This window comes from Euprymna scolopes, chromosome 22, assembly GCF_053919585.1.
Source record: "Euprymna scolopes isolate OS-2025 chromosome 22, ASM5391958v1, whole genome shotgun sequence".
In the NCBI taxonomy this organism is placed as follows: domain Eukaryota; kingdom Metazoa; phylum Mollusca; class Cephalopoda; order Sepiida; family Sepiolidae; genus Euprymna; species Euprymna scolopes.
The window spans coordinates 29620762-29638004 of NC_136503.1; the positions used below are offsets into that span (position 1 = coordinate 29620762).

At 33.6% G+C, this 17243-nt stretch overlaps 50 non-coding genes across 50 annotated transcripts; all 50 read left to right on the forward strand.

Annotated features, from left to right (window-relative positions):
- Nucleotides 1–490: 490 nt before the first annotated feature.
- Nucleotides 491–588, forward strand: Trnai-uau (transfer RNA isoleucine (anticodon UAU)). Its single transcript has 2 exons — nt 491–528; nt 553–588. It is a non-coding gene; the product is annotated as a tRNA-Ile (tRNA).
- Nucleotides 589–1106: 518 nt separating this feature from the next.
- Nucleotides 1107–1204, forward strand: Trnai-uau (transfer RNA isoleucine (anticodon UAU)). Its single transcript has 2 exons — nt 1107–1144; nt 1169–1204. It is a non-coding gene; the product is annotated as a tRNA-Ile (tRNA).
- Nucleotides 1205–1415: 211 nt separating this feature from the next.
- On the forward strand, nt 1416–1513 carry Trnai-uau (transfer RNA isoleucine (anticodon UAU)). The gene is made up of 2 exons: nt 1416–1453; nt 1478–1513. It is a non-coding gene; the product is annotated as a tRNA-Ile (tRNA).
- A 210-nt stretch (nt 1514–1723) lies between these two features.
- On the forward strand, nt 1724–1821 carry Trnai-uau (transfer RNA isoleucine (anticodon UAU)). Its single transcript has 2 exons — nt 1724–1761; nt 1786–1821. It is a non-coding gene; the product is annotated as a tRNA-Ile (tRNA).
- A 210-nt stretch (nt 1822–2031) lies between these two features.
- Trnai-uau (transfer RNA isoleucine (anticodon UAU)) lies at nt 2032–2129 on the forward strand. The gene is made up of 2 exons: nt 2032–2069; nt 2094–2129. It is a non-coding gene; the product is annotated as a tRNA-Ile (tRNA).
- A 211-nt stretch (nt 2130–2340) lies between these two features.
- Trnai-uau (transfer RNA isoleucine (anticodon UAU)) lies at nt 2341–2438 on the forward strand. Its single transcript has 2 exons — nt 2341–2378; nt 2403–2438. It is a non-coding gene; the product is annotated as a tRNA-Ile (tRNA).
- Nucleotides 2439–2649: 211 nt separating this feature from the next.
- Nucleotides 2650–2747, forward strand: Trnai-uau (transfer RNA isoleucine (anticodon UAU)). The gene is made up of 2 exons: nt 2650–2687; nt 2712–2747. It is a non-coding gene; the product is annotated as a tRNA-Ile (tRNA).
- Nucleotides 2748–2957: 210 nt separating this feature from the next.
- Trnai-uau (transfer RNA isoleucine (anticodon UAU)) lies at nt 2958–3055 on the forward strand. The gene is made up of 2 exons: nt 2958–2995; nt 3020–3055. It is a non-coding gene; the product is annotated as a tRNA-Ile (tRNA).
- A 210-nt stretch (nt 3056–3265) lies between these two features.
- Trnai-uau (transfer RNA isoleucine (anticodon UAU)) lies at nt 3266–3363 on the forward strand. Its single transcript has 2 exons — nt 3266–3303; nt 3328–3363. It is a non-coding gene; the product is annotated as a tRNA-Ile (tRNA).
- Nucleotides 3364–3573: 210 nt separating this feature from the next.
- Nucleotides 3574–3671, forward strand: Trnai-uau (transfer RNA isoleucine (anticodon UAU)). The gene is made up of 2 exons: nt 3574–3611; nt 3636–3671. It is a non-coding gene; the product is annotated as a tRNA-Ile (tRNA).
- A 210-nt stretch (nt 3672–3881) lies between these two features.
- Trnai-uau (transfer RNA isoleucine (anticodon UAU)) lies at nt 3882–3979 on the forward strand. The gene is made up of 2 exons: nt 3882–3919; nt 3944–3979. It is a non-coding gene; the product is annotated as a tRNA-Ile (tRNA).
- A 211-nt stretch (nt 3980–4190) lies between these two features.
- Trnai-uau (transfer RNA isoleucine (anticodon UAU)) lies at nt 4191–4288 on the forward strand. The gene is made up of 2 exons: nt 4191–4228; nt 4253–4288. It is a non-coding gene; the product is annotated as a tRNA-Ile (tRNA).
- A 211-nt stretch (nt 4289–4499) lies between these two features.
- On the forward strand, nt 4500–4597 carry Trnai-uau (transfer RNA isoleucine (anticodon UAU)). Its single transcript has 2 exons — nt 4500–4537; nt 4562–4597. It is a non-coding gene; the product is annotated as a tRNA-Ile (tRNA).
- A 211-nt stretch (nt 4598–4808) lies between these two features.
- Trnai-uau (transfer RNA isoleucine (anticodon UAU)) lies at nt 4809–4906 on the forward strand. Its single transcript has 2 exons — nt 4809–4846; nt 4871–4906. It is a non-coding gene; the product is annotated as a tRNA-Ile (tRNA).
- A 210-nt stretch (nt 4907–5116) lies between these two features.
- Nucleotides 5117–5214, forward strand: Trnai-uau (transfer RNA isoleucine (anticodon UAU)). Its single transcript has 2 exons — nt 5117–5154; nt 5179–5214. It is a non-coding gene; the product is annotated as a tRNA-Ile (tRNA).
- Nucleotides 5215–5424: 210 nt separating this feature from the next.
- On the forward strand, nt 5425–5522 carry Trnai-uau (transfer RNA isoleucine (anticodon UAU)). Its single transcript has 2 exons — nt 5425–5462; nt 5487–5522. It is a non-coding gene; the product is annotated as a tRNA-Ile (tRNA).
- Nucleotides 5523–5732: 210 nt separating this feature from the next.
- Nucleotides 5733–5830, forward strand: Trnai-uau (transfer RNA isoleucine (anticodon UAU)). The gene is made up of 2 exons: nt 5733–5770; nt 5795–5830. It is a non-coding gene; the product is annotated as a tRNA-Ile (tRNA).
- Nucleotides 5831–6041: 211 nt separating this feature from the next.
- On the forward strand, nt 6042–6139 carry Trnai-uau (transfer RNA isoleucine (anticodon UAU)). The gene is made up of 2 exons: nt 6042–6079; nt 6104–6139. It is a non-coding gene; the product is annotated as a tRNA-Ile (tRNA).
- A 211-nt stretch (nt 6140–6350) lies between these two features.
- Nucleotides 6351–6448, forward strand: Trnai-uau (transfer RNA isoleucine (anticodon UAU)). Its single transcript has 2 exons — nt 6351–6388; nt 6413–6448. It is a non-coding gene; the product is annotated as a tRNA-Ile (tRNA).
- A 518-nt stretch (nt 6449–6966) lies between these two features.
- On the forward strand, nt 6967–7064 carry Trnai-uau (transfer RNA isoleucine (anticodon UAU)). The gene is made up of 2 exons: nt 6967–7004; nt 7029–7064. It is a non-coding gene; the product is annotated as a tRNA-Ile (tRNA).
- A 518-nt stretch (nt 7065–7582) lies between these two features.
- Trnai-uau (transfer RNA isoleucine (anticodon UAU)) lies at nt 7583–7680 on the forward strand. Its single transcript has 2 exons — nt 7583–7620; nt 7645–7680. It is a non-coding gene; the product is annotated as a tRNA-Ile (tRNA).
- Nucleotides 7681–7891: 211 nt separating this feature from the next.
- Trnai-uau (transfer RNA isoleucine (anticodon UAU)) lies at nt 7892–7989 on the forward strand. The gene is made up of 2 exons: nt 7892–7929; nt 7954–7989. It is a non-coding gene; the product is annotated as a tRNA-Ile (tRNA).
- Nucleotides 7990–8199: 210 nt separating this feature from the next.
- Nucleotides 8200–8297, forward strand: Trnai-uau (transfer RNA isoleucine (anticodon UAU)). Its single transcript has 2 exons — nt 8200–8237; nt 8262–8297. It is a non-coding gene; the product is annotated as a tRNA-Ile (tRNA).
- Nucleotides 8298–8507: 210 nt separating this feature from the next.
- On the forward strand, nt 8508–8605 carry Trnai-uau (transfer RNA isoleucine (anticodon UAU)). Its single transcript has 2 exons — nt 8508–8545; nt 8570–8605. It is a non-coding gene; the product is annotated as a tRNA-Ile (tRNA).
- A 211-nt stretch (nt 8606–8816) lies between these two features.
- On the forward strand, nt 8817–8914 carry Trnai-uau (transfer RNA isoleucine (anticodon UAU)). Its single transcript has 2 exons — nt 8817–8854; nt 8879–8914. It is a non-coding gene; the product is annotated as a tRNA-Ile (tRNA).
- A 211-nt stretch (nt 8915–9125) lies between these two features.
- On the forward strand, nt 9126–9223 carry Trnai-uau (transfer RNA isoleucine (anticodon UAU)). Its single transcript has 2 exons — nt 9126–9163; nt 9188–9223. It is a non-coding gene; the product is annotated as a tRNA-Ile (tRNA).
- Nucleotides 9224–9433: 210 nt separating this feature from the next.
- Trnai-uau (transfer RNA isoleucine (anticodon UAU)) lies at nt 9434–9531 on the forward strand. Its single transcript has 2 exons — nt 9434–9471; nt 9496–9531. It is a non-coding gene; the product is annotated as a tRNA-Ile (tRNA).
- Nucleotides 9532–9741: 210 nt separating this feature from the next.
- Nucleotides 9742–9839, forward strand: Trnai-uau (transfer RNA isoleucine (anticodon UAU)). The gene is made up of 2 exons: nt 9742–9779; nt 9804–9839. It is a non-coding gene; the product is annotated as a tRNA-Ile (tRNA).
- Nucleotides 9840–10050: 211 nt separating this feature from the next.
- Trnai-uau (transfer RNA isoleucine (anticodon UAU)) lies at nt 10051–10148 on the forward strand. Its single transcript has 2 exons — nt 10051–10088; nt 10113–10148. It is a non-coding gene; the product is annotated as a tRNA-Ile (tRNA).
- A 211-nt stretch (nt 10149–10359) lies between these two features.
- On the forward strand, nt 10360–10457 carry Trnai-uau (transfer RNA isoleucine (anticodon UAU)). The gene is made up of 2 exons: nt 10360–10397; nt 10422–10457. It is a non-coding gene; the product is annotated as a tRNA-Ile (tRNA).
- Nucleotides 10458–10667: 210 nt separating this feature from the next.
- On the forward strand, nt 10668–10765 carry Trnai-uau (transfer RNA isoleucine (anticodon UAU)). The gene is made up of 2 exons: nt 10668–10705; nt 10730–10765. It is a non-coding gene; the product is annotated as a tRNA-Ile (tRNA).
- Nucleotides 10766–10976: 211 nt separating this feature from the next.
- On the forward strand, nt 10977–11074 carry Trnai-uau (transfer RNA isoleucine (anticodon UAU)). Its single transcript has 2 exons — nt 10977–11014; nt 11039–11074. It is a non-coding gene; the product is annotated as a tRNA-Ile (tRNA).
- Nucleotides 11075–11285: 211 nt separating this feature from the next.
- On the forward strand, nt 11286–11383 carry Trnai-uau (transfer RNA isoleucine (anticodon UAU)). The gene is made up of 2 exons: nt 11286–11323; nt 11348–11383. It is a non-coding gene; the product is annotated as a tRNA-Ile (tRNA).
- A 210-nt stretch (nt 11384–11593) lies between these two features.
- Nucleotides 11594–11691, forward strand: Trnai-uau (transfer RNA isoleucine (anticodon UAU)). Its single transcript has 2 exons — nt 11594–11631; nt 11656–11691. It is a non-coding gene; the product is annotated as a tRNA-Ile (tRNA).
- Nucleotides 11692–12208: 517 nt separating this feature from the next.
- On the forward strand, nt 12209–12306 carry Trnai-uau (transfer RNA isoleucine (anticodon UAU)). The gene is made up of 2 exons: nt 12209–12246; nt 12271–12306. It is a non-coding gene; the product is annotated as a tRNA-Ile (tRNA).
- A 211-nt stretch (nt 12307–12517) lies between these two features.
- On the forward strand, nt 12518–12615 carry Trnai-uau (transfer RNA isoleucine (anticodon UAU)). Its single transcript has 2 exons — nt 12518–12555; nt 12580–12615. It is a non-coding gene; the product is annotated as a tRNA-Ile (tRNA).
- A 210-nt stretch (nt 12616–12825) lies between these two features.
- Nucleotides 12826–12923, forward strand: Trnai-uau (transfer RNA isoleucine (anticodon UAU)). Its single transcript has 2 exons — nt 12826–12863; nt 12888–12923. It is a non-coding gene; the product is annotated as a tRNA-Ile (tRNA).
- Nucleotides 12924–13133: 210 nt separating this feature from the next.
- On the forward strand, nt 13134–13231 carry Trnai-uau (transfer RNA isoleucine (anticodon UAU)). Its single transcript has 2 exons — nt 13134–13171; nt 13196–13231. It is a non-coding gene; the product is annotated as a tRNA-Ile (tRNA).
- Nucleotides 13232–13442: 211 nt separating this feature from the next.
- Trnai-uau (transfer RNA isoleucine (anticodon UAU)) lies at nt 13443–13540 on the forward strand. Its single transcript has 2 exons — nt 13443–13480; nt 13505–13540. It is a non-coding gene; the product is annotated as a tRNA-Ile (tRNA).
- Nucleotides 13541–13751: 211 nt separating this feature from the next.
- Trnai-uau (transfer RNA isoleucine (anticodon UAU)) lies at nt 13752–13849 on the forward strand. The gene is made up of 2 exons: nt 13752–13789; nt 13814–13849. It is a non-coding gene; the product is annotated as a tRNA-Ile (tRNA).
- A 210-nt stretch (nt 13850–14059) lies between these two features.
- Trnai-uau (transfer RNA isoleucine (anticodon UAU)) lies at nt 14060–14157 on the forward strand. Its single transcript has 2 exons — nt 14060–14097; nt 14122–14157. It is a non-coding gene; the product is annotated as a tRNA-Ile (tRNA).
- A 517-nt stretch (nt 14158–14674) lies between these two features.
- Trnai-uau (transfer RNA isoleucine (anticodon UAU)) lies at nt 14675–14772 on the forward strand. Its single transcript has 2 exons — nt 14675–14712; nt 14737–14772. It is a non-coding gene; the product is annotated as a tRNA-Ile (tRNA).
- Nucleotides 14773–14982: 210 nt separating this feature from the next.
- On the forward strand, nt 14983–15080 carry Trnai-uau (transfer RNA isoleucine (anticodon UAU)). Its single transcript has 2 exons — nt 14983–15020; nt 15045–15080. It is a non-coding gene; the product is annotated as a tRNA-Ile (tRNA).
- Nucleotides 15081–15290: 210 nt separating this feature from the next.
- Nucleotides 15291–15388, forward strand: Trnai-uau (transfer RNA isoleucine (anticodon UAU)). Its single transcript has 2 exons — nt 15291–15328; nt 15353–15388. It is a non-coding gene; the product is annotated as a tRNA-Ile (tRNA).
- Nucleotides 15389–15598: 210 nt separating this feature from the next.
- On the forward strand, nt 15599–15696 carry Trnai-uau (transfer RNA isoleucine (anticodon UAU)). The gene is made up of 2 exons: nt 15599–15636; nt 15661–15696. It is a non-coding gene; the product is annotated as a tRNA-Ile (tRNA).
- A 211-nt stretch (nt 15697–15907) lies between these two features.
- Trnai-uau (transfer RNA isoleucine (anticodon UAU)) lies at nt 15908–16005 on the forward strand. The gene is made up of 2 exons: nt 15908–15945; nt 15970–16005. It is a non-coding gene; the product is annotated as a tRNA-Ile (tRNA).
- A 209-nt stretch (nt 16006–16214) lies between these two features.
- Nucleotides 16215–16312, forward strand: Trnai-uau (transfer RNA isoleucine (anticodon UAU)). Its single transcript has 2 exons — nt 16215–16252; nt 16277–16312. It is a non-coding gene; the product is annotated as a tRNA-Ile (tRNA).
- A 210-nt stretch (nt 16313–16522) lies between these two features.
- On the forward strand, nt 16523–16620 carry Trnai-uau (transfer RNA isoleucine (anticodon UAU)). The gene is made up of 2 exons: nt 16523–16560; nt 16585–16620. It is a non-coding gene; the product is annotated as a tRNA-Ile (tRNA).
- Nucleotides 16621–16830: 210 nt separating this feature from the next.
- Nucleotides 16831–16928, forward strand: Trnai-uau (transfer RNA isoleucine (anticodon UAU)). Its single transcript has 2 exons — nt 16831–16868; nt 16893–16928. It is a non-coding gene; the product is annotated as a tRNA-Ile (tRNA).
- Nucleotides 16929–17138: 210 nt separating this feature from the next.
- Trnai-uau (transfer RNA isoleucine (anticodon UAU)) lies at nt 17139–17236 on the forward strand. Its single transcript has 2 exons — nt 17139–17176; nt 17201–17236. It is a non-coding gene; the product is annotated as a tRNA-Ile (tRNA).
- The last annotated feature ends 7 nt before the right edge of the window (nt 17237–17243 follow it).

Genomic DNA, 17243 nt, shown 5'->3' on the forward strand with positions numbered 1-17243 from the left:
ACAGAACATTTTACAATCACTTAGGATTAGACTTTTGACCTGCATTTCAATGTAATGAAACATTTTCAATGTAAACTTTTGTAATTACCTATTTCTTACTATTTTCTTTAAATTAAAGAGTATGATGTGTTAATTCGTAATAAAAAATCCTAATATTAATGCTATTTTGCAACAAAGTGTGACCTCCGATGGCGCAATCGGTTAGCGCGCCGTACTTATAGACAGTTGGCTAATGGTAAAAGATATGCGGAGGTTGTGAGTTCGACCCTAAACCGGAGCAACATTTTATTTGAATTGTATATGGATTAACAGAACATTTTACAATCACTTAGGATTAGACTTTTGACCTGCATTTCAATGTAATGAAACATTTTCAATGTAAACTTTTGTACTTACCTATTTCTTACTATTTTCTTTATATTAAAGAGTATGATGTGTTAATTCGTAATAAAAAATCCTAATATTAATGCTATTTTGCAATAAAGTGTCAGCTCCGGTGGCGCAATCGGTTAGCGCGCCGTACTTATAGACAGTTGGCTAATGGTAAAAGATATGCGGAGGTTGTGAGTTCGACCCTCGCCCGGAGCAACATTTTATTTGAATTGTATATGGATTAACAGAACATTTTACAATCACTTAGGATTAGACTTTTGACCTGCATTTCAATGTAATGAAACATTTTCAATGTAAACTTTTGTACTTACCTATTTCTTACTATTTTCTTTATATTAAAGAGTATGATGTGTTAATTCGTAATAAAAAATCCTAATATTAATGCTATTTTCCAATAAAGTGTAATCTCCGATGGCGCAATCGGTTAGCGCGCCGTACTTATAGACAGTTGGCTTATGGTAAAAGATATGCGGGGGTTGTGAGTTCGACCCTCACCCGGAGCAACATTTTATTTGAATTGTATATGGATTAACAGAACATTTTACAATCACTTAGGATTAGACTTTTGACCTGCATTTCAATGTAATGAAACATTTTCAATGTAAACTTTTGTACTTACCTATTTCTTACTATTTTGTTTATATTAAAGAGTATGATGTGTTAATTCGTAATAAAAAATCCTAATATTAATGCTATTTTGCAATAAAGTGTAAGCTCCGGTGGCGCAATCGGTTAGCGCGCCGTACTTATAGACAGTTGGCTAATGGTAAAAGATATGCGGAGGTTGTGAGTTCGACCCTCACCCGGAGCAATGGTTTTATTTGAATTGTCTATGCTTAAACAGCAGATATGACAATCACTTAGGATTAGACTTTTGACCTGCATTTAAATGTAATGATACATTTTCAATGTAAACTTTTGTAATTACCTATTTCTTACTATTTAGTTTATATTAAAGAGTATGATGTGTTAATTCGTAATAAAAAATCCTAATATTAATGCTATTTTGCAATAAAGTGTAAGCTCCGGTGGCGCAATCGGTTAGCGCGCCGTACTTATAGACAGTTGGTTAATGGTAAAAGATATGCGGAGGTTGTGAGTTCGACCCTCACCCGGAGCAACATTTTATTTGAATTGTATATGGATTAACAGAACATTTTACAATCACTTAGGATTAGACTTTTGACCTGCATTTCAATGTAATGAAACATTTTCAATGTAAACTTTTGTAATTACCTATTTCTTACTATTTTCTTTAAATTAAAGAGTATGATGTGTTAATTCGTAATAAAAAATCCTAATATTAATGCTATTTTGCAACAAAGTGTGACCTCCGATGGCGCAATCGGTTAGCGCGCCGTACTTATAGACAGTTGGCTAATGGTAAAAGATATGCGGAGGTTGTGAGTTCGACCCTCACCCGGAGCAACATTTTATTTGAATTGTATATGGATTAACAGAACATTTTACAATCACTTAGGATTAGACTTTTGACCTGCATTTCAATGTAATGAAACATTTTCAATGTAAACTTTTGTACTTACCTATTTCTTACTATTTTCTTTATATTAAAGAGTATGATGTGTTAATTCGTAATAAAAAATCCTAATATTAATGCTATTTTGCAATAAAGTGTAAGCTCCGGTGGCGCAATCGGTTAGCGCGCCGTACTTATAGACAGTTTGCTAATGGTAAAAGATATGCGGAGGTTGTGAGTTCGACCCTCACCCGGAGCAATGGATTTATTTGAATTGTATATGGATTAACAGAACATTTTACAATCGCTTAGGATTAGACTTTTGACCTGCATTTCAATGTAATGAAACATTTTCAATGTTAACTTTTGTAATTACCTATTTCTTACTATTTTCTTTATATTAAAGAGTATGATGTGTTAATTCGTAATAAAAAATCCTACTATTAATGCTATTTTGCAATAAAGTGTAAGCTCCGGTGGCGCAATCGGTTAGCGCGCCGTACTTATAGACAGTTTGCTAATGGTAAAAGATATGCGGAGGTTGTGAGTTCGACCCTCACCCGGAGCAATGGTTTTATTTGAATTGTCTATGCTTAAACAGCAGATATGACAATCACTTAGGATTAGACTTTTGACCTGCATTTCAATGTAATGAAACATTTTCAATGTAAACTTTTGTACTTACCTATTTCTTACTATTTTCTTTATATTAAAGAGTATGATGTGTTAATTCGTAATAAAAAATCCTGATATTAATGCTATTTTGCAATAAAGTGTAAGCTCCGGTGGCGCAATCGGTTAGCGCGCCGTACTTATAGACAGTTGGCTAATGGTAAAAGATATGCGGAGGTTGTGAGTTCGACCCTCACCCGGAGCAACATTTTATTTGAATTGTATATGGATTAACAGAACATTTTACAATCACTTAGGATTAGACTTTTGACCTGCATTTCAATGTAATGAAACATTTTCAATGTAAACTTTTGTACTTACCTATTTCTTACTATTTTCTTTATATTAAAGAGTATGATGTGTTAATTCGTAATAAAAAATCCTAATATTAATGCTATTTTGCAATAAAGTGTAAGCTCCGGTGGCGCAATCGGTTAGCGCGCAGTACTTATAGACAGTTGGCTAATGGTAAAAGATATGCGGAGGTTGTGAGTTAGACCCTCACCCGGAGCAACATTTTATTTGAATTGTATATGGATTAACAGAACATTTTACAATCACTTAGGATTAGACTTTTGACCTGCATTTCAATGTAATGAAACATTTTCAATGTAAACTTTTGTACTTACCTATTTCTTACTATTTTCTTTATATTAAAGAGTGTGATGTGTTAATTCGTAATAAAAAATCCTAATATTAATGCTATTTTGCAATAAAGTGTAAGCTCCGGTTGCGCAATCGGTTAGCGCGCCGTACTTATAGACAGTTGGCTAATGGTAAAAGATATGCGGAGGTTGTGAGTTCGACCCTCACCCGGAGCAACATTTTATTTGAATTGTATATGGATTAACAGAACATTTTACAATCACTTAGGATTAGACTTTTGACCTGCATTTAAATGTAATGAAACATTTTCAATGTAAACTTTTGTAATTACCTATTTCTTACTATTTTCTTTAAATTAAAGAGTATGATGTGTTAATTCGTAATAAAAAATCCTAATATTAATGCTATTTTGCAACAAAGTGTAAGCTCCGATGGCGCAATCGGTTAGCGCGCCGTACTTATAGACAGTTGGCTAATGGTAAAAGATATGCGGAGGTTGTGAGTTCGACCCTCACCCGGAGCAACATTTTATTTGAATTGTATATGGATTAACAGAACATTTTACAATCACTTAGGATTAGACTTTTGACCTGCATTTCAATGTAATGAAACATTTTCAATGTAAACTTTTGTACTTACCTATTTCTTACTATTTTCTTTATATTAAAGAGTATGATGTGTTAATTCGTAATAAAAAATCCTAATATTAATGCTATTTTGCAATAAAGTGTAAGCTTCGGTGGCGCAATCGGTTAGCGCGCCGTACTTATAGACAGTTGGCTAATGGTAAAAGATATGCGGAGGTTGTGAGTTCGACCCTCACCCGGAGCAATGGATTTATTTGAATTGTATATGGATTAACAGAACATTTTACAATCGCTTAGGATTAGACTTTTGACCTGCATTTCAATGTAATGAAACATTTTCAATGTTAACTTTTGTAATTACCTATTTCTTACTATTTTCTTTATATTAAAGAGTATGATGTGTTAATTCGTAATAAAAAATCCTACTATTAATGCTATTTTGCAATAAAGTGTAAGCTCCGGTGGCGCAATCGGTTAGCGCGCCGTACTTATAGACAGTTTGTTAATGGTAAAAGATATGCGGAGGTTGTGAGTTCGACCCTCACCCGGAGCAATGGTTTTATTTGAATTGTCTATGCTTAAACAGCAGATATGACAATCACTTAGGATTAGACTTTTGACCTGCATTTCAATGTAATGAAACATTTTCAATGTAAACTTTTGTACTTACCTATTTCTTACTATTTTCTTTATATTAAAGAGTATGATGTGTTAATTCGTAATAAAAAATCCTAATATTAATGCTATTTTGCAATAAAGTGTAAGCTCCGGTGGCGCAATCGGTTAGCGCGCCGTACTTATAGACAGTTTGCTAATGGTAAAAGATATGCGGAGGTTGTGAGTTCGACCCTCACCCGGAGCAATGGATTTATTTGAATTGTATATGGATTAACAGAACATTTTACAATCGCTTAGGATTAGACTTTTGACCTGCATTTCAATGTAATGAAACATTTTCAATGTAAACTTTTGTACTTACCTATTTCTTACTATTTTCTTTATATTAAAGAGTATGATGTGTTAATTCGTAATAAAAAATCCTAATATTAATGCTATTTTGCAATAAAGTGTAAGCTCCGGTGGCGCAATCGGTTAGCGCGCAGTACTTATAGACAGTTGGCTAATGGTAAAAGATATGCGGAGGTTGTGAGTTCGACCCTCACCCGGAGCAACATTTTATTTGAATTGTATATGGATTAACAGAACATTTTACAATCACTTAGGATTAGACTTTTGACCTGCATTTCAATGTAATGAAACATTTTCAATGTAAACTTTTGTACTTACCTATTTCTTACTATTTTCTTTATATTAAAGAGTGTGATGTGTTAATTCGTAATAAAAAATCCTAATATTAATGCTATTTTGCAATAAAGTGTAAGCTCCGGTGGCGCAATCGGTTAGCGCGCCGTACTTATAGACAGTTGGCTAATGGTAAAAGATATGCGGAGGTTGTGAGTTCGACCCTCACCCGGAGCAACATTTTATTTGAATTGTATATGGATTAACAGAACATTTTACAATCACTTAGGATTAGACTTTTGACCAGCATTTCAATGTAATGAAACATTTTCAATGTAAACTTTTGTAATTACCTATTTCTTACTATTTTCTTTAAATTAAAGAGTATGATGTGTTAATTCGTAATAAAAAATCCTAATATTAATGCTATTTTGCAACAAAGTGTAAGCTCCGATGGCGCAATCGGTTAGCGCGCCGTACTTATAGACAGTTGGCTAATGGTAAAAGATATGCGGAGGTTGTGAGTTCGACCCTCACCCGGAGCAACATTTTATTTGAATTGTATATGGATTAACAGAACATTTTACAATCACTTAGGATTAGACTTTTGACCTGCATTTCAATGTAATGAAACATTTTCAATGTAAACTTTTGTACTTACCTATTTCTTACTATTTTCTTTATATTAAAGAGTATGATGTGTTAATTCGTAATAAAAAATCCTAATATTAATGCTATTTTGCAATAAAGTGTAAGCTCCGGTGGCGCAATCGGTTAGCGCGCCGTACTTATAGACAGTTGGCTAATGGTAAAAGATATGCGGAGGTTGTGAGTTCGACCCTCACCCGGAGCAATGGATTTATTTGAATTGTATATGGATTAACAGAACATTTTACAATCGCTTAGGATTAGACTTTTGACCTGCATTTCAATGTAATGAAACATTTTCAATGTTAACTTTTGTAATTACCTATTTCTTACTATTTTCTTTATATTAAAGAGTATGATGTGTTAATTCGTAATAAAAAATCCTACTATTAATGCTATTTTGCAATAAAGTGTAAGCTCCGGTGGCGCAATCGGTTAGCGCGCCGTACTTATAGACAGTTGGCTAATGGTAAAAGATATGCGGAGGTTGTGAGTTCGACCCTCACCCGGAGCAATGGTTTTATTTGAATTGTCTATGCTTAAACAGCAGATATGACAATCACTTAGGATTAGACTTTTGACCTGCATTTCAATGTAATGAAACATTTTCAATGTAAACTTTTGTACTTACCTATTTCTTACTATTTTCTTTGTATTAAAGAGTATGATGTGTTAATTCGTAATAAAAAATCCTAATATTAATGCTATTTTGCAATAAAGTGTAAGCTCCGGTGGCGCAATCGGTTAGCGCGCCGTACTTATAGACAGTTGGCTAATGGTGAAAGATATGCGGAGGTTGTTAGTTCGACCCTCACCCGGAGCAACATTTTATTTGAATTGTATATGGATTAACAGAACATTTTACAATCACTTAGGATTAGACTTTTGACCTGCATTTCAATGTAATGAAACATTTTCAATGTAAACTTTTGTAATTACCTATTTCTTACTATTTTCTTTAAATTAAAGAGTATGATGTGTTAATTCGTAATAAAAAATCCTAATATTAATGCTATTTTGCAACAAAGTGTGACCTCCGATGGCGCAATCGGTTAGCGCGCCGTACTTATAGACAGTTGGCTAATGGTAAAAGATATGCGGAGGTTGTGAGTTCGACCCTAAACCGGAGCAACATTTTATTTGAATTGTATATGGATTAACAGAACATTTTACAATCACTTAGGATTAGACTTTTGACCTGCATTTCAATGTAATGAAACATTTTCAATGTAAACTTTTGTACTTACCTATTTCTTACTATTTTCTTTATATTAAAGAGTATGATGTGTTAATTCGTAATAAAAAATCCTAATATTAATGCTATTTTGCAATAAAGTGTCAGCTCCGGTGGCGCAATCGGTTAGCGCGCCGTACTTATAGACAGTTGGCTAATGGTAAAAGATATGCGGAGGTTGTGAGTTCGACCCTCGCCCGGAGCAACATTTTATTTGAATTGTATATGGATTAACAGAACATTTTACAATCACTTAGGATTAGACTTTTGACCTGCATTTCAATGTAATGAAACATTTTCAATGTAAACTTTTGTACTTACCTATTTCTTACTATTTTCTTTATATTAAAGAGTATGATGTGTTAATTCGTAATAAAAAATCCTAATATTAATGCTATTTTCCAATAAAGTGTAATCTCCGATGGCGCAATCGGTTAGCGCGCCGTACTTATAGACAGTTGGCTTATGGTAAAAGATATGCGGGGGTTGTGAGTTCGACCCTCACCCGGAGCAACATTTTATTTGAATTGTATATGGATTAACAGAACATTTTACAATCACTTAGGATTAGACTTTTGACCTGCATTTCAATGTAATGAAACATTTTCAATGTAAACTTTTGTACTTACCTATTTCTTACTATTTTGTTTATATTAAAGAGTATGATGTGTTAATTCGTAATAAAAAATCCTAATATTAATGCTATTTTGCAATAAAGTGTAAGCTCCGGTGGCGCAATCGGTTAGCGCGCCGTACTTATAGACAGTTGGCTAATGGTAAAAGATATGCGGAGGTTGTGAGTTCGACCCTCACCCGGAGCAATGGTTTTATTTGAATTGTCTATGCTTAAACAGCAGATATGACAATCACTTAGGATTAGACTTTTGACCTGCATTTAAATGTAATGATACATTTTCAATGTAAACTTTTGTAATTACCTATTTCTTACTATTTAGTTTATATTAAAGAGTATGATGTGTTAATTCGTAATAAAAAATCCTAATATTAATGCTATTTTGCAATAAAGTGTAAGCTCCGGTGGCGCAATCGGTTAGCGCGCCGTACTTATAGACAGTTGGTTAATGGTAAAAGATATGCGGAGGTTGTGAGTTCGACCCTCACCCGGAGCAACATTTTATTTGAATTGTATATGGATTAACAGAACATTTTACAATCACTTAGGATTAGACTTTTGACCTGCATTTCAATGTAATGAAACATTTTCAATGTAAACTTTTGTACTTACCTATTTCTTACTATTTTCTTTATATTAAAGAGTATGATGTGTTAATTCGTAATAAAAAATCCTAATATTAATGCTATTTTGCAATAAAGTGTAAGCTCCGGTGGCGCAATCGGTTAGCGCGCCGTACTTATAGACAGTTGGCTAATGGTAAAAGATATGCGGAGGTTGTGAGTTCGACCCTCACCCGGAGCAACATTTTATTTGAATTGTATATGGATTAACAGAACATTTTACAATCACTTAGGATTAGACTTTTGACCTGGATTTCAATGTAATGAAACATTTTCAATGTAAACTTTTGTACTTACCTATTTCTTACTATTTTCTTTATATTAAAGAGTATGATGTGTTAATTCGTAATAAAAAATCCTACTATTAATGCTATTTTGCAATAAAGTGTAAGCTCCGGTGGCGCAATCGGTTACCGTGCCGTACTTATAGACAGTTTGCTAATGGTAAAAGATATGCGGAGGTTGTGAGTTCGACCCTCACCCGGAGCAATGGTTTTATTTGAATTGTCTATGCTTAAACAGCAGATATGACAATCACTTAGGATTAGACTTTTGACCTGCATTTCAATGTAATGAAACATTTTCAATGTAAACTTTTGTACTTACCTATTTCTTACTATTTTCTTTATATTAAAGAGTATGATGTGTTAATTCGTAATAAAAAATCCTAATATTAATGCTATTTTGCAATAAAGTGTAAGCTCCGGTGGCGCAATCGGTTAGCGCGCCGTACTTATAGACAGTTGGCTAATGGTAAAAGATATGCGGAGGTTGTGAGTTCGACCCTCACCCGGAGCAATGGTTTTATTTGAATTGTCTATGCTTAAACAGCAGATATGACAATCACTTAGGATTAGACTTTTGACCTGCATTTCAATGTAATGAAACATTTTCAATGTAAACTTTTGTACTTACCTATTTCTTACAATTTTGTTTATATTAAAGAGTATGATGTGTTAATTCGTAATAAAAAATCCTAATATTAATGCTATTTTGCAATAAAGTGTAAGCTCCGGTGGCGCAATCGGTTAGCGCGCCGTACTTATAGACAGTTGGCTAATGGTAAAAGATATGCGGAGGTTGTGAGTTCGACCCTCACCCGGAGCAACATTTTATTTGAATTGTATATGGATTAACAGAACATTTTACAATCACTTAGGATTAGACTTTTGACCTGCATTTCAATGTAATGAAACATTTTCAATGTAAACTTTTGTACTTACCTATTTCTTACTATTTTCTTTATATTAAAGAGTGTGATGTGTTAATTCGTAATAAAAAATCCTAATATTAATGCTATTTTGCAATAAAGTGTAAGCTCCGGTGGCGCAATCGGTTAGCGCGCCGTACTTATAGACAGTTGGCTAATGGTAAAAGATATGCGGAGGTTGTGAGTTCGACCCTCACCCGGAGCAACATTTTATTTGAATTGTATATGGATTAACAGAACATTTTACAATCACTTAGGATTAGACTTTTGACCTGGATTTCAATGTAATGAAACATTTTCAATGTAAACTTTTGTACTTACCTATTTCTTACTATTTTCTTTATATTAAAGAGTATGATGTGTTAATTCGTAATAAAAAATCCTACTATTAATGCTATTTTGCAATAAAGTGTAAGCTCCGGTGGCGCAATCGGTTACCGTGCCGTACTTATAGACAGTTTGCTAATGGTAAAAGATATGCGGAGGTTGTGAGTTCGACCCTCACCCGGAGCAATGGTTTTATTTGAATTGTCTATGCTTAAACAGCAGATATGACAATCACTTAGGATTAGACTTTTGACCTGCATTTCAATGTAATGAAACATTTTCAATGTAAACTTTTGTACTTACCTATTTCTTACTATTTTCTTTATATTAAAGAGTATGATGTGTTAATTCGTAATAAAAAATCCTAATATTAATGCTATTTTGCAATAAAGTGTAAGCTCCGGTGGCGCAATCGGTTAGCGCGCCGTACTTATAGACAGTTGGCTAATGGTAAAAGATATGCGGAGGTTGTGAGTTCGACCCTCACCCGGAGCAATGGTTTTATTTGAATTGTCTATGCTTAAACAGCAGATATGACAATCACTTAGGATTAGACTTTTGACCTGCATTTCAATGTAATGAAACATTTTCAATGTAAACTTTTGTACTTACCTATTTCTTACTATTTTGTTTATATTAAAGAGTATGATGTGTTAATTCGTAATAAAATATCCTAATATTAATGCTATTTTGCAATAAAGTGTAAGCTCCGGTGGCGCAATCGGTTAGCGCGCCGTACTTATAGACAGTTGGCTAATGGTAAAAGATATGCGGAGGTTGTGAGTTCGACCCTCACCCGGAGCAACATTTTATTTGAATTGTATATGGATTAACAGAACATTTTACAATCACTTAGGATTAGACTTTTGACCTGCATTTCAATGTAATGAAACATTTTCAATGTAAACTTTTGTACTTACCTATTTCTTACTATTTTCTTTATATTAAAGAGTGTGATGTGTTAATTCGTAATAAAAAATCCTAATATTAATGCTATTTTGCAATAAAGTGTAAGCTCCGGTGGCGCAATCGGTTACCGTGCCGTACTTATAGACAGTTTGCTAATGGTAAAAGATATGCGGAGGTTGTGAGTTCGACCCTCACCCGGAGCAATGGTTTTATTTGAATTGTCTATGCTTAAACAGCAGATATGACAATCACTTAGGATTAGACTTTTGACCTGCATTTCAATGTAATGAAACATTTTCAATGTAAACTTTTGTACTTACCTATTTCTTACTATTTTCTTTATATTAAAGAGTATGATGTGTTAATTCGTAATAAAAAATCCTAATATTAATGCTATTTTGCAATAAAGTGTAAGCTCCGGTGGCGCAATCGGTTAGCGCGCCGTACTTATAGACAGTTGGCTAATGGTAAAAGATATGCGGAGGTTGTGAGTTCGACCCTCACCCGGAGCAATGGTTTTATTTGAATTGTCTATGCTTAAACAGCAGATATGACAATCACTTAGGATTAGACTTTTGACCTGCATTTCAATGTAATGAAACATTTTCAATGTAAACTTTTGTACTTACCTATTTCTTACTATTTTCTTTATATTAAAGAGTATGATGTGTTAATTCGTAATAAAAAATCCTAATATTAATGCTATTTTGCAATAAAGTGTAAGCTCCGGTGGCGCAATCGGTTAGCGCGCCGTACTTATAGACAGTTGGCTAATGGTAAAAGATATGCGGAGGTTGTGAGTTCGACCCTCACCTGGAGCAACATTTTATTTGAATTGTATATGGATTAACAGAACATTTTACAATCACTTAGGATTAGACTTTTGACCTGCATTTCAATGTAATGAAACATTTTCAATGTAAACTTTTGTACTTACCTATTTCTTACTATTTTCTTTATATTAAAGAGTATGATGTGTTAATTCGTAATAAAAAATCCTAATATTAATGCTATTTTGCAATAAAGTGTAAGCTCCGGTGGCGCAATCGGTTAGCGCGCCGTACTTATAGACAGTTGGCTAATGGTAAAAGATATGCGGAGGTTGTGAGTTCGATCCTCACCCGGAGCAACATTTATTTGAATTGTATATGGATTAACAGAACATTTTACAATCACTTAGGATTAGACTTTTGACCTGCATTTCAATGTAATGAAACATTTTCAATGTAAACTTTTGTACTTACCTATTTCTTACTATTTTCTTTATATTAAAGAGTATGATGTGTTAATTCGTAATAAAAAATCCTAATATTAATGCTATTTTGCAATAAAGTGTAAGCTCCGGTGGCGCAATCGGTTAGCGCGCCGTACTTATAGACAGTTGGCTAATGGTAAAAGATATGCGGAGATTGTGAGTTCGACCCTAAACCGGAGCAACATTTTATTTGAATTGTATATGGATTAACAGAACATTTTACAATCACTTAGGATTAGACTTTTGACCTGCATTTCAATGTAATGAAACATTTTCAATGTAAACTTTTGTACTTACCTATTTCTTACTATTTTCTTTATATTAAAGAGTATGATGTGTTAATTCGTAATAAAAAATCCTAATATTAATGCTATTTTGCAATAAAGTGTAAGCTCCGGTGGCGCAATCGGTTAGCGCGCCGTACTTATAGACAGTTGGCTAATGGTAAAAGATATGCGGAGGTTGTGAGTTCGACCCTCACCCGGAGCAATGGTTTTATTTGAATTGTCTATGCTTAAACAGCAGATATGACAATCACTTAGGATTAGACTTTTGACCTGCATTTCAATGTAATGAAACATTTTCAATGTAAACTTTTGTACTTACCTATTTCTTACTATTTTGTTTATATTAAAGAGTATGATGTGTTAATTCGTAATAAAAAATCCTAATATTAATGCTATTTTGCAATAAAGTGTAAGCTCCGGTGGCGCAATCGGTTAGCGCGCCGTACTTATAGACAGTTGGCTAATGGTAAAAGATATGCGGAGGTTGTGAGTTCGACCCTCACCCGGAGCAACATTTTATTTGAATTGTATATGGATTAACAGAACATTTTACAATCACTTAGGATTAGACTTTTGACCTGCATTTCAATGTAATGAAACATTTTCAATGTAAACTTTTGTACTTACCTATTTCTTACTATTTTCTTTATATTAAAGAGTGTGATGTGTTAATTCGTAATAAAAAATCCTAATATTAATGCTATTTTGCAATAAAGTGTAAGCTCCGGTGGCGCAATCGGTTAGCGCGCCGTACTTATAGACAGTTGGCTAATGGTAAAAGATATGCGGAGGTTGTGAGTTCGACCCTCACCCGGAGCAACATTTTATTTGAATTGTATATGGATTAACAGAACATTTTACAATCACTTAGGATTAGACTTTTGACCTGGATTTCAATGTAATGAAACATTTTCAATGTAAACTTTTGTACTTACCTATTTCTTACTATTTTCTTTATATTAAAGAGTATGATGTGTTAATTCGTAATAAAAAATCCTACTATTAATGCTATTTTGCAATAAAGTGTAAGCTCCGGTGGCGCAATCGGTTACCGTGCCGTACTTATAGACAGTTTGCTAATGGTAAAAGATATGCGGAGGTTGTGAGTTCGACCCTCACCCGGAGCAATGGTTTTATTTGAATTGTCTATGCTTAAACAGCAGATATGACAATCACTTAGGATTAGACTTTTGACCTGCATTTCAATGTAATGAAACATTTTCAATGTAAACTTTTGTACTTACCTATTTCTTACTATTTTCTTTATATTAAAGAGTATGATGTGTTAATTCGTAATAAAAAATCCTAATATTAATGCTATTTTGCAATAAAGTGTAAGCTCCGGTGGCGCAATCGGTTAGCGCGCCGTACTTATAGACAGTTGGCTAATGGTAAAAGATATGCGGAGGTTGTGAGTTCGACCCTCACCCGGAGCAATGGTTTTATTTGAATTGTCTATGCTTAAACAGCAGATATGACAATCACTTAGGATTAGACTTTTGACCTGCATTTCAATGTAATGAAACATTTTCAATGTAAACTTTTGTACTTACCTATTTCTTACTATTTTCTTTATATTAAAGAGTATGATGTGTTAATTCGTAATAAAAAATCCTAATATTAATGCTATTTTGCAATAAAGTGTCAGCTCCGGTGGCGCAATCGGTTAGCGCGCCGTACTTATAGACAGTTGGCTAATGGTAAAAGATATGCGGAGGTTGTGAGTTCGACCCTCACCTGGAGCAACATTTTATTTGAATTGTATATGGATTAACAGAACATTTTACAATCACTTAGGATTAGACTTTTGACCTGCATTTCAATGTAATGAAACATTTTCAATGTAAACTTTTGTACTTACCTATTTCTTACTATTTTCTTTATATTAAAGAGTATGATGTGTTAATTCGTAATAAAAAATCCTAATATTAATGCTATTTTGCAATAAAGTGTAAGCTCCGGTGGCGCAATCGGTTAGCGCGCCGTACTTATAGACAGTTGGCTAATGGTAAAAGATATGCGGAGGTTGTGAGTTCGATCCTCACCCGGAGCAACATTTATTTGAATTGTATATGGATTAACAGAACATTTTACAATCACTTAGGATTAGACTTTTGACCTGCATTTCAATGTAATGAAACATTTTCAATGTAAACTTTTGTACTTACCTATTTCTTACTATTTTCTTTATATTAAAGAGTATGATGTGTTAATTCGTAATAAAAAATCCTAATATTAATGCTATTTTGCAATAAAGTGTAAGCTCCGGTGGCGCAATCGGTTAGCGCGCCGTACTTATAGACAGTTGGCTAATGGTAAAAGATATGCGGAGATTGTGAGTTCGACCCTAAACCGGAGCAACATTTTATTTGAATTGTATATGGATTAACAGAACATTTTACAATCACTTAGGATTAGACTTTTGACCTGCATTTCAATGTAATGAAACATTTTCAATGTAAACTTTTGTACTTACCTATTTCTTACTATTTTCTTTATATTAAAGAGTATGATGTGTTAATTCGTAATAAAAAATCCTAATATTAATGCTATTTTGCAATAAAGTGTAAGCTCCGGTGGCGCAATCGGTTAGCGCGCCGTACTTATAGACAGTTGGCTAATGGTAAAAGATATGCGGATGTTGTGAGTTCGACCCTCGCCCGGAGCAACATTTTATTTGAATTGTATATGGATTAACAGAACATTTTACAATCACTTAGGATTAGACTTTTGACCTGCATTTCAATGTAATGAAACATTTTCAATGTAAACTTTTGTACTTACCTATTTCTTACTATTTTCTTTATATTAAAGAGTATGATGTGTTAATTCGTAATAAAAAATCCTAATATTAATGCTATTTTGCAATAAAGTGTAAGCTCCGGTGGCGCAATCGGTTAGCGCGCAGTACTTATAGACAGTTGGCTAATGGTAAAAGATATGCGGAGGTTGTGAGTTCGACCCTCGCCCGGAGCAACATTTTATTTGAATTGTATATGGATTAACAGAACATTTTACAATCACTTAGGATTAGACTTTTGACCTGCATTTCAATGTAATGAAACATTTTCAATGTTAACTTTTGTAATTACCTATTTCTTACTATTTTCTTTATATTAAAGAGTATGATGTGTTAATTCGTAATAAAAAATCCTAATATAAATGCTATTTATCAATAAAGTGTAAACTCCGATGGCGCAATCGGTTAGCGCGCCGTACTTATAGACAGTTGGCTTATGGTAAAAGATATGCGGAGGTTGTGAGTTCGACCCTCACCCGGAGCAACATTTTATTTGAATTGTATATGGATTAACAGAACATTTTACAATCACTTAGGATTAGACTTTTGACCTGCATTTCAATGTAATGAAACATTTTCAATGTAAACTTTTGTACTTACCTATTTCTTACTATTTTCTTTATATTAAAGAGTATGATGTGTTAATTCGTAATAAAAAATCCTAATATTAATGCTATTTTGCAATAAAGTGTAAGCTCCGGTGGCGCAATCCGTTAGCGCGCCGTACTTATAGACAGTTGGCTAATGGTAAAAGATATGCGGAGGTTGTGAGTTCGACCCTCACCCGGAGCAATGGTTTTATTTGAATTGTCTATGCTTAAACAGCAGATATGACAATCACTTAGGATTATACTTTTGACCTGCATTTCAATGTAATGAAACATTTTCAATGTAAACTTTTGTAATTACCTATTTCTTACTATTTAGTTTATATTAAAGAGTATGATGTGTTAATTCGTAATAAAAAATCCTAATATTAATGCTATTTTGCAATAAAGTGTAAGCTCCGGTGGCGCAATCGGTTAGCGCGCCGTACTTATAGACAGTTGGCTAATGGTAAAAGATATGCGGAGGTTGTGAGTTCGACCCTCACCCGGAGCAACATTTTATTTGAATTGTATATGGATTAACAGAACATTTTACAATCACTTAGGATTAGACTTTTGACCTGCATTTCAATGTAATGAAACATTTTCAATGTAAACTTTGTACTTACCTATTTCTTACTATTTTCTTTATATTAAAGAGTGTGATGTGTTAATTCGTAATAAAAAATCCTAATATTAATGCTATTTTGCAATAAAGTGTAAGCTCCGGTGGCGCAATCGGTTAGCGCGCCGTACTTATAGACAGTTGGCTAATGGTAAAAGATATGCGGAGGTTGTGAGTTCGACCCTCACCCGGAGCAACATTTTATTTGAATTGTATATGGATTAACAGAACATTTTACAATCACTTAGGATTAGACTTTTGACCTGCATTTCAATGTAATGAAACATTTTCAATGTAAACTTTTGTACTTACCTATTTCTTACTATTTTCTTTATATTAAAGAGTATGATGTGTTAATTCGTAATAAAAAATCCTAATATTAATGCTATTTTGCAATAAAGTGTAAGCTCCGGTGGCGCAATCGGTTAGCGCGCCGTACTTATAGACAGTTGGCTAATGGTAAAAGATATGCGGAGGTTGTGAGTTCGACCCTCACCCGGAGCAACATTTTATTTGAATTGTATATGGATTAACAGAACATTTTACAATCACTTAGGATTAGACTTTTGACCTGCATTTCAATGTAATGAAACATTTTCAATGTAAACTTTTGTACTTACCTATTTCTTACTATTTTCTTTATATTAAAGAGTATGATGTGTTAATTCGTAATAAAAAATCCTAATATTAATGCTATTTTGCAATAAAGTGTAAGCTCCGGTGGCGCAATCGGTTAGCGCGCCGTACTTATAGACAGTTGGCTAATGGTAAAAGATATGCGGAGGTTGTGAGTTCGACCCTCACCCGGAGCAACATTTTATTTGAATTGTATATGGATTAACAGAACATTTTACAATCACTTAGGATTAGACTTTTGACCTGCATTTCAATGTAATGAAACATTTTCAATGTAAACTTTTGTACTTACCTATTTCTTACTATTTTCTTTATATTAAAGAGTATGATGTGTTAATTCGTAATAAAAAATCCTAATATTAATGCTATTTTGCAATAAAGTGTAAGCTCCGGTGGCGCAATCGGTTAGCGCGCCGTACTTATAGACAGTTGGCTAATGGTAAAAGATATGCGGAGGTTGTGAGTTCGACCCTCACCCGGAGCAACATTTT